The sequence below is a fragment of the Rutidosis leptorrhynchoides genome, chromosome 8 (assembly GCF_046630445.1).
Source record: "Rutidosis leptorrhynchoides isolate AG116_Rl617_1_P2 chromosome 8, CSIRO_AGI_Rlap_v1, whole genome shotgun sequence".
NCBI classification, from domain to species: Eukaryota; Viridiplantae; Streptophyta; class Magnoliopsida; order Asterales; family Asteraceae; genus Rutidosis; species Rutidosis leptorrhynchoides.
In genome coordinates, this window is record NC_092340.1 from 196,219,394 (window position 1) to 196,230,835 (window position 11,442).

An 11,442-nucleotide genomic window follows, 5' to 3' on the forward strand; every position below is an offset into this window, starting at 1 on the left:
AAGGTTTATATTCTACAAGTTTTATAAAACTATGGTCTTTTTTTTTATAAAAATATAACCCACCCATGAGCTGAATTTGGGAAGCCCCGTGAGGACACCCATGCTAGCATCTTTGTAGCTTTTAAGGTGGCACCATTCCTTAGGTGCATGGGTGATTAAAAGACCAAGACATTCCTTGACTTCTACTAAGAAAATATACAACATTTCAAGTGCAAAATTAGCTCTCAAACCTGTCCAATTTTGCTGCTGCTGTTCGACATTTTGGGCAGAAAAAGGGGTCTTTGAGCTTGTTTTTTGGTCATTCAAGTGTATATAAATCCTAACTACATTAAGGGTGGTATTGGAGCACTAAAGCTTGTGGGTATTACAACTTGAGGCTTCAAGTTAGAAGCTAATATTCATCATCAACTTCATCCTTCAAATCAGCCCTCAAATTAGTTAAGGAGGTATAAATTCTTATTCCTTCTACTTAGTTTGTAAGCATATATACTCAAGACTTGATAATTCATAATGGAATTCAATTGACAAAATGGTTTAACATATACACTTGTTTATAAAAGAAATAATGCTTCCGCTTGTCTTAATACTCATAAATTGGTTTTGTGATTATATAAACATTATGAACTTGTTGTTATGTTGAATTCCATCAATGGTATCTAGAGCCGAAGTCTTGAAATATGCTTCGAGATGGTCATTAAACTCACCATAACTTTGTATTTTATGTACATGCATGAAAATAGAATGCAAAAATTCATGGATTTGGGTGGGTTAAGTGTTTGGCCGATTTTAAGGGGGCTCCAAATATGGTTTTGTTTGCCATTTGGTTCATATTTTGCTCATATGTTGTTGTTCACAATCAATGCCTTGACCTTGTGTTTGAATGAATGCTTATTTGGTTGATTTATTATTCAATTGATATGGTTGTAATATTTATTCATTTGGTTTGTAAAATTAATTATTCATTTGGCATGTAATATTAATTTTGGTTATGTAATTTATTTCATATTTGGTATGTAAAATAGATTAGGTTATATTTTAATTTTTAGAAAAATGTATTAGGATATATTTTTTGTAAAAATGAAGATGAAAGGATGGAGTTAAAGGAAGAACACAAGAAGAATCTACTTGGATGCAAGATTAAGTGGGAGTGGTAAAATCTACTACTTTGTGTTATGACCCATTACCCGGTGGCATTTTGTTTTCGGCTAAACAAAATGTCTACCAAAAGGCTTGATTGTGAACATTTGTTTTGCATGCGTGGTTGTTTTAATTTCTTGTATGATTGTGGATTGTGTATGTTACTACAACAAGTTATCACACAAGTTAACAACAAGAAAAACTACTATTTAATTGGTTAAATTATTAACAACATGAAATATACCAAACTACAATTTAATCGGTTAAATTGAAATGGCAAAAGACGCTAATAAATGGTTATTAAGAACAAGAAACGGATTGCACATATAAAATGGTTTATATCAAAGTAATGAAATATCTTTATTACATGACATGTAAATGGATTTTCATAAATACCATACACTAAATACATGTTGGTGTATGGCCTAAAAGTTTTCTCATACTAGAAATTATGAAAACTTAAAATCCCTTAACAAACAAGGCAAACAAGTTAAACGCCATCCTTTTGTGCAAACACTTAAAAATATTAGGGAACTCTTAATGGGATAAAGGTCACCTAACCGTTATGAGCAAACTAGTATGATTGAGGTGAATTTCGCACACTTGTGGGATAAAGGTCACCTAACCACTTGCATGTTGAATTTATACGTTAGCACAAGTAGGACGACTTGATTTGGGAATCATGAACTTAGGGTCACCGAAGCATGATGAACAAATAGGCGTTGATGGGATAATATGCCATGCAAAAGGATTGCATGATCCCATAACTTAGAAGTTGCAAAAGGATTGCAATTGTCATATAATGACTACCTAGCTAAATCAAATGACGGGATAAAGGTCACCAAACCGAAATTTGGTTTACCGTTGGATTCTAAAATTTAATAAATATCAATTGGATTTAAAGGGTATTGATTGTTAAATTAAAATTGATACTTAAACAACTTTGTTAAATTTTGTAGATGGCCGCCAATAACAACAACAACATTCCTAACGCACCTATTAACTTTAACAACCTATCGTTGAGGTCAATCCTCGAAAAGGAAAAACTCAACCATACGAACTTCATGGATTGGTTCCGCAATCTAAGAATTGTCCTCAAACTAGAGGACAGGGCGTATGTGTTGGAGGACCCCATTCCCGATCAACCGGACGAGGATGATACGGAAGCCATGATATATTGGGAGAAATATTGCACCGATTCGTTGCAAGTTTCTTGCCTCATGCTTGGGACTATGATACCCGAACTCTAAAAGGACTTCGAGCATCATAGTGCATACCACATGATTACACAGTTGAAGGAGATGTTCCTTCAACAAGCTCGTGTCGAGCGCTTTGAAACGGTCCGAGCGCTTCATGCATGTCGGATGGACGACTCCCAATCCGTTTCATCTTATGTCCTTAAGATGAAAAGCCTTATTGATCGAGCAAACCGTCTAAATTGTAACGTGTGTAATGAATTAGCCACGGACCTTATCCTTAACTCATTGTCAAAGAGGTTTGACACATTCGTGTTAAATTATAACATGAATGGATGGGATAAGAGCATCGGCGAATTACATGCCATGCTTAAGACGGCCGAAGCGAGCATGGGTAAAAGGGCTTCACCCGTGTTTACGATCAATGAAGGCGGGTCCAAAAACAATAACACTCCTAAGCCGAAGGCGGCTAAAAGGAAAGGACCCACCTACCAAGGCAAGGGCAAGGGAAAAAGGAAAGTGGTTACCCCAACCAATAATAACAAGAAGCAAAAGGTTGCCGGTAAAGCTAACCCCAAGGAAGATCCGTGTTTTGGTTGCGGTGAAATGGGTCACTGGAAACGCAACTGCCCGGTCTACCTAAAGGAGTTGAAAGAGAAGAGGGATGCAGGGCAAACCTAAGGTAATGTATATATGGTATACATTGAGCTTAGTATTACTTCTTCTAATACATGGGTATTAGACACAAGATGTGGAACTCATATTTGCAATTCATTGCAGGGGTTCAAAAGAAGTGATCAAGATACGGGAACAACAAGTCTCTTCATGGGAAATGGAGTAAAGGTGCAAGTGAAAGCTCAAGGAGACTTTGTTTTGAAGCTACCAATTGGTTTGGAGCTTGTTTTGAAAAATGTTTTGTATGCACCTGATTTATCACAAAACATTATTTCTGTATCCCGTTTGAAACAATATGGTTTTAATCTTAATTTCATTAATGATGATATCCATGTTTCTTTAGATAATGTGTTCTATTTTAAGGCTTCGCCTTCGAATGGTATTTATGAATTGGTTCATGATAACACATCATACAATAGCTCAATGTTCCATGCAAACACCAAGAAACTCAAAAGGGATTTGAGTGATTCCTACTTATGGCATTGTCGCCTTGGTCACATAAATAAGAATCGAATGCATACACTTCAAAAGAATGGACTTTTGAAATCAAATGAACTGGACTCATTTGATGTATGTGAATCTTGTTTACAAGGCAAAATGACTAAATCACCTTTCAAAGGGACCTTTGAAAGGGCTAAGGACTTATTGGGATTAATACACTCGGATGTATGTGGACCTTTTAAGCCCATAACTAGGAATGGTGAAAGATACTTCGTTACTTTCATTGATGACTTCAGTCGTTTCGGATATGTCTACTTATTAAGACACAAGGACGAAACTTTTGAGCCATTCAAGGAATATCAAAACGAAGTACAGAATCAACTCAATAAGACAATCAAGGTACTTCATACCGATAGAGGAGGTGAATACCTAAGCGATGCTTTCCAAGATCATCTTAAAGGTTGTGGAATTATCTCGCAACTTACTCCTCCTGGAACACCCCAACTAAATGGAGTTTCCGAATGGAGGAACCGAACCCTAATGGATATGATTCGATCTATGATGGCTAGAAGCTCGTTACCTCTATCATTTTGGGGTTATTGTCTATGCTCCGTGGCTCGTATTTTAAATATGGCCCCAACCAAGAAAGTGGAACGAACACTGAAATGTCCCGTTCTTATTGATTAAAAACGTTCCATATTAATTGATTTCGTTGCGAGGTTTTGACCTCTATATGAGACGTTTTTCAAAGACTGCATTCATTTTTAAAACAAACCATAACCTTTATTTCATAAATAAAGGTTTAAAAAGCTTTACGTAGATTATCAAATAATGATAATCTAAAATATCCTGTTTACACACGACCATTACATAATGGTTTACAATACAAATATGTTACATCAAAATCAGTTTCTTGAATGCAGTTTTTACACAATATCATACAAATATGGACTCCAAATCTTGTCCTTATTTTAGTATGCAACAGCGGAAGCTCTTAATATTCACCTGAGAATAAACATGCTTTAAACATCAACAAAAATGTTGGTGAGTTATAGGTTTAACCTATATATATCAAATCGTAACAATAGACCACAAGATTTCATATTACAATACACATCCCATACATAGAGATAAAAATCATTCATATGGTGAACACCTGGTAACCGACATTAACAAGATGCATATATAAGAATATCCCCATCATTCCGGGACACCCTTCGGATATGATATAAATTTCGAAGTACTAAAGCATCCGGTACTTTGGATGGGGTTTGTTAGGCCCAATAGATCTATCTTTAGAATTCGCGTCAATTAGGGTGTCTGTTCCCTAATTCTTAGATTACCAGACTTAATAAAAAGGGGTATATTTGATTTCGATAATTCAACCATAGAATGTAGTTTCACGTACTTGTGTCTATTTTGTAAATCATTTATAAAACCTGCATGTATTCTCATCCCAAAAATATTAGATTTTAAAAGTGGGACTATAACTCACTTTCACAGATTTTTACTTCGTCGAGAAGTAAGACTTGGCCACTGTTGATTCACGAACCTATAACAATATATACATATATATTAAAGTATGTTCAAAATATATTTACAACACTTTTAATATATTTTGATGTTTTAAGTTTATTAAGTCAGCTGTCCTCGTTAGTAACCTACAACTAGTTGTCCACAGTTAGATGTACAGAAATAAATCGATAAATATTATCTTGAATCAATCCATGACCCAGTGTATACGTATCTCAGTATTGATCACAACTCAAACTATATATATTTTGGAATCAACCTCAACCCTGTATAGCTAACTCCAACATTCACATATAGAGTGTCTATGGTTGTTCCGAAATATATATAGATGTGTCGACATGATAGGTCGAAACATTGTATACGTGTCGATGGTATCTCAAGATTACATAATATACAATACAAGTTGATTAAGTTATGGTTGGAATAGATTTGTTACCAATTTTCACGTAGCTAAAATGAGAAAAAATATCCAATCTTGTTTTACCCATAATTTCTTCATTTTAAATCCGTTTTGAGTGAATCAAATTGCTATGGTTTCATATTGAACTCTATTTTATGAATATAAACAGAAAAAGTATAGGTTTATAGTCGGAAAAATAAGTTACAAGTCGTTTTTGTAAAGGTAGTCATTTCAGTCGAAAGAACGACGTCTAGATGACCAGTTTAGAAAACATACTTCCACTTTGAGTTTAACCATAATTTTTGGATATAGTTTCATGTTCATAATAAAAATCATTTTCTTAGAATAACAACTTTTAAATCAAAGTTTATCATAGTTTTTAATTAACTAACCCAAAACAGCCCGCGATGTTACTACGACGGCGTAAATCCAGTTTTACGGTGTTTTTCGTGTTTCCAGGTTTTAAATCATTAAATTAGCATATAATATAGATATAGAACATGTGTGTAGTTAATTTTAAAAGTCAAGTTAGAAGGATTAACTTTTGTTTGCGAACAAGTTTAGAATTAACTAAACTATGTTCTAGTGATTACGAGTTTAAACCTTCGAATAAGATAGTTTTATATATATGAATCGAATGATGTTATGAACATCATTACTACCTCAAGTTTAGTAGGTAAACCTACTGGAAGTGACAAGAAATGATCTAGCTTCAAAGGATCTTGGATGGCTTGAAAGTTCTTGAAGTAGGATCATGACACAAAAACAAGTTCAAGTAAGATTTTTACTCGAATTAAGATAGTTTATAGTTATATAAATTGAATCAAAGTTTGAATATGAATATTACCTTGAATAAGAAAGATAACCTACTGTATATAACAAAGGTTTCTTGATCTTAGATGATTACTTGGAATGGATTATAAAGCTTGGAAGTAAATTAGTAAACTTGAAGGGATTTTTGAAGTGTTCTTGAAGTGTTCTTCCTATGATGATTATAGCTTGATTCTTGAAGTGATTTTTGATGAAGATGATGATTAACTACTGGAAAAATACGTTCATAATAGTGTGTGTGTGTTGAGAGAGAATTAGAAAGAGAATTGGAAGTGAAATGGAGTGAATGATGAGTGGTAATTGGTGAGTGGTGAGTGGGGTTAAAAGGAGTTCTAGTTAGTTGACTAGCTCATGGTAGAAGTTAAAATTGATTAGTCATACATGACATAATCAAGAGTGGAATCCCATGCTAGTTCCTATTGGTATATACCCATAGTAAGTACGTTTTGAAGCTGTGTATAATACGGGTAAGAATACGACTAGAATTCTTGATGAAAGAAAAGAATGGGAAAGTAACTGTAACCATTTTCGTTAAGTATGAGTGTTTTGATATATGTCTTGAAGTCTTCCAAAAGTATTTTAATACATCTAAATACACTACATGTATATACATTTTAACTGAGTCGTTAAGTCATCGTTAGTCGTTACATGTAAGTGTTGTTTTGAAACCTTTAAGTTAACGATCTCAATTAATGTTGTTAACCCATTGTTTATTATATCTAATGAGATGTTAAATTATTATATTATCATGATATTATGATATATTAATATATCTTAATATGATATATATACATTTAAATGTCGTTACAACGATAATCGTTACATATATGTCTCGTTTCGAAATCCTTAAGTTAGTAGTCTTGTTTATATGTATATAACTCATTGTTAATATACTTATGGAGATAATTACTTATCATAATCTCATGTTAACCATATGTATATCCATATATATATCGTCATGTCGTTTTTACAAGTTTTAACGTTCGTGAATCGCCGGTCAACTTGGGTGGTCAATTGTCTATATGAAACATATTTCAATTAATCAAGTCTTAACAAGTTTGATTGCTTAACATGTTGGAAACATTTAATCATGTAAATATCAATCTCAATTAATATATATAAACATGGAAAAGTTCGGGTCACTACAGTTGGTATCTTGTTTTGCTTAAGTCTTTTAACCTCACGATCCATTATTTCGACGGGTTCTTCGATGAATTAAAGTTTTTCGTTGATTTGGATTTCATCTAACGGAATAGTGAGATCTTATTTAGCAAAACATTTCTTCAAATTCGAGACGTGGAAAGTGTTATGTACAGCCGCGAGTTGTTGAGGTAACTCAAGTCGGTAAGCTACTGGTCCGACACGATCAATAATCTTGAATGGTCCAATATACCTTGGATTTAATTTCCCTCGTTTACCAAATCGAACAACGCCTTTCCAAGTTGCAACTTTAAGCATGACCATCTCTCCAATTTCAAATTCTATATCTTTTCTTTTAATGTCAGCGTAGCTCTTTTGTCGACTTTGGGCGGTTTTCAACCGTTGTTGAATTTGGTTGATCTTCTCGGTAGTTTCTTGTATAATCTCCGGACCCGTAATCTGTCTATCCCCCACTTCACTCCAACAAATCGGAGACCTGCACTTTCTACCATAAAGTGCTTCAAACGGCGCCATCTCAATGCTTGAATAGTAGCTGTTGTTGTAGGAAAATTCTGCTAACGGTAGATGTCGATCCCAACTGTTTTCGAAATCAATAACACATGCTCGTAGCATGTCTTCAAGCGTTTGTATCGTCCTTTTGCTCTGCCCATCAGTTTGTGGATGATAGGTAGTACTCATGTCTAGACGAGTTCCTAATGCTTGCTGTAATGTCTGCCAGAATCTTGAAATAAATCTGCCATCCCTATCAGAGATAATAGAGATTGGTATTCCATGTCTGGAGACGACTTCCTTCAAATACAGTCGTGCTAACTTCTCCATCTTGTCATCTTCTCTTATTGGCAGGAAGTGTGCTGATTTGGTGAGACGATCAACTATTACCCAAATAGTATCAAAACCACTTGCAGTCCTTGGCAATTTAGTGATGAAATCCATGGTAATGTTTTCCCATTTCCATTCTGGGATTTCGGGTTGTTGAAGTAGACCTGATGGTTTCTGATGCTCAGCTTTGACCTTAGAACACGTCAAACATTCTCCTACGTATTTAGAAACATCGGCTTTCATACCCGGCCACCAAAAATGTTTCTTGAGATCCTTGTACATCTTCCCCGTTCCAGGATGTATTGAGTATTTGGTTTTATGAGCTTCTCTAAGTACCATTTCTCTCATATCTCTAAATTTTGGTACCCAAATCCTTTCAGCCCTATACCGGGTTCCGTCTTCCCGAATATTAAGATGCTTCTCCGATCCTTTGGGTATTTCATCCTTTAAATTTCCCTCTTTTAAAACTCCTTGTTGTGCCTCCTTTATTTGAGTAGTAATGTTATTATGAATCATTATATTCATAGATTTTACTCGAATGGGTTCTCTGTCCTTCCTGCTCAAGGCATCGGCTACCACATTTGCCTTCCCCGGGTGGTAACGAATCTCAAAGTCGTAATCATTCAATAATTCAATCCACCTATGCTGCCTCATATTCAGTTGTTTCTGATTAAATATGTGTTGAAGACTTTTGTGGTCGGTATATATAATACTTTTGACCCCATATAAGTAGTGCCTCTAAGTCTTTAATGCAAAAACAACCGCGCCTAATTCCAAATCATGCGTCGTATAATTTTGCTCGTGAATCTTCAATTGTCTAGACGCATAAGCAATCACCTTCGTTCGTTGCATTAATACACAACCGAGACCTTGCTTTGATGAGTCACAATAAATCACAAAATCATCATTCCCTTCAGGCAATGACAATATAGGTGCCGTAGTTAGCTTTTTCTTCAATAACTGAAACGCTTTCTCTTGTTCATCCTTCCATTCAAATTTCTTCCCTTTATGCGTTAATGCAGTCAAGGGTTTTGCTATTCTGGAAAAGTCTTGGATGAACCTTCTGTAGTAACCAGCTAGTCCTAAAAACTGGCGTATGTGTTTCGGAGTTTTCGGGGTTTCCCACTTTTCAACAGTTTCTATCTTTGCCGGATCCACCTTAATACCTTCTTTGTTCACTATGTGACCGAGGAATTGAACTTCTTCCAACCAAAATGCACACTTTGAAAACTTAGCGTACAATTCTTCCTTCCTCAATACTTCTAACACCTTTCTCAAATGTTCACCATGTTCTTGGTCATTCTTTGAGTAAATAAGTATGTCATCAATGAAAACAATGACAAACTTGTCAAGGTATGGTCTACACACTCGGTTCATAAGGTCCATGAACACAGCTGGTGCATTAGTTAAACCAAATGGCATGACCAAAAACTCGTAATGACCGTAACGTGTTCTGAAAGCAGTCTTTGGAATATCATCTTCTTTCACCCGCATTTGATGATACCCGGAACGTAAGTCAATCTTTGAATAAACGGATGAGCCTTGTAGTTGATCAAATAAGTCGTCGATTCTCGGTAGTGGGTAGCGGTTCTTGATGGTAAGTTTGTTCAACTCTTGGTAGTCGATACACAACCTGAATGTACCATCTTTCTTCTTGACAAACAAAACAGGAGCTCCCCACGGTGATGTGCTTGGTCGAATGAAACCATGTTCTAAAAGTTCTTGTAATTGGCTTTGCAGTTCTTTCATCTCGCTGGGTGCGAGTCTGTAAGGAGCACGAGCTATTGGTGCAGCTCCTGGTACAAGATCTATTTAAAATTCAACGGATCGATGTGGGGGTAATCCCGGTAATTCTTTCGGAAATACATCGGGAAATTCTTTTGAAATGGGAACATCATTGATGCTCTTTTCTTCAGTTTGTACTTTCTCGACGTGTGCTAGAACAGCATAGCAACCTTTTCTTATTAGTTTTTGTGCCTTCAAATTACTAATAAGATGTAGCTTCGTGTTGCCCTTTTCTCCGTACACCATTAAGGGTTTTCCTTTTTCTCGTATAATGCGAATTGCATTTTTGTAACAAACGATCTCTGCTTTCACTTCTTTCAACCAGTCCATACCGATTATCACATCAAAACTCCCTAACTCTACAGGTATCAAATCAATCTTAAATGTTTCGCTAACCAGTTTAATTTCTCGATTCCGACATATATTATCTGCTAAAATTAATTTACCATTTGCTAATTCGAGTAAAAATTAACTATCCAAAGGCGTCAATGGAAAACTTAATTTAGCACAAAAATCTCTACTCATATAGCTTCTATCCGCACCCGAATCAAATAAAACGTAAGCAGATTTATTGTCAATAAGAAACGTACCCGTAACAAGCTCCGGGTCTTCCTGTGCCTCTGCCGCATTAATATTGAAAACTCTTCCGCGGCCTTGTCCATTCGTGTTCTCCTGGTTCGGGAAATTTCTAATAATGTGGCCCGGTTTTCCACATTTATAACAAACTACATTGGCATAACTTGCTCCGACACTACTTCCTCCGCCATTACTCGTTCCGACACCATTTGTTCCTTTTGTTCTATTAACCACTGGTCCATAGACCTCACACTTCGCCGCGCTATGACCGTTTCTTTTACACTTGTTGCAAAATTTGGTGCAGAACCCCGAGTGATACTTTTCACAACTTTGGCATAGCTGCTTCTGATTGTTGTTTTTGTTGCGGTTATTATTGTTGTTGGGATGATTGTTGTAGTTGCTGTTGTTGTTGTTGTTGTTGTTGTTGTTGTTGTTGGGCCGTTCGTTGTAGTTGCGATTGATGTTGCGATTGTTGGGATAATTGTTGCGATTATTGTTGTAATTGTTGTTGTTGTTGTATTGGTGATTCTTATCACCATTTTCCTCCCACTTTCTTTTGACTTGCTTCACATTGGCCTCTTCAGCAGTCTGCTCTTTAATTCTTTCTTCAATCTGGTTCACTAGTTTGTGAGCCATTCTACATGCCTGTTGTATGGAGGCGGGCTCGTGTGAACTTATATCTTCTTGGATTCTTTCCGGTAATCCTTTCACAAACGCGTCGATCTTCTCTTCCTCATCTTCGAATGCTCCCGGACACAATAGGCACAATTCTGTGAATCGTCTTTCGTACATGGTAATATCAAATCCTTGGGTTCGTAACCCTCTAAGTTCTGTCTTGAGCTTATTGACCTCGGTTCTGGGACGGTACTTCTCGTTCATCAAGTGCTT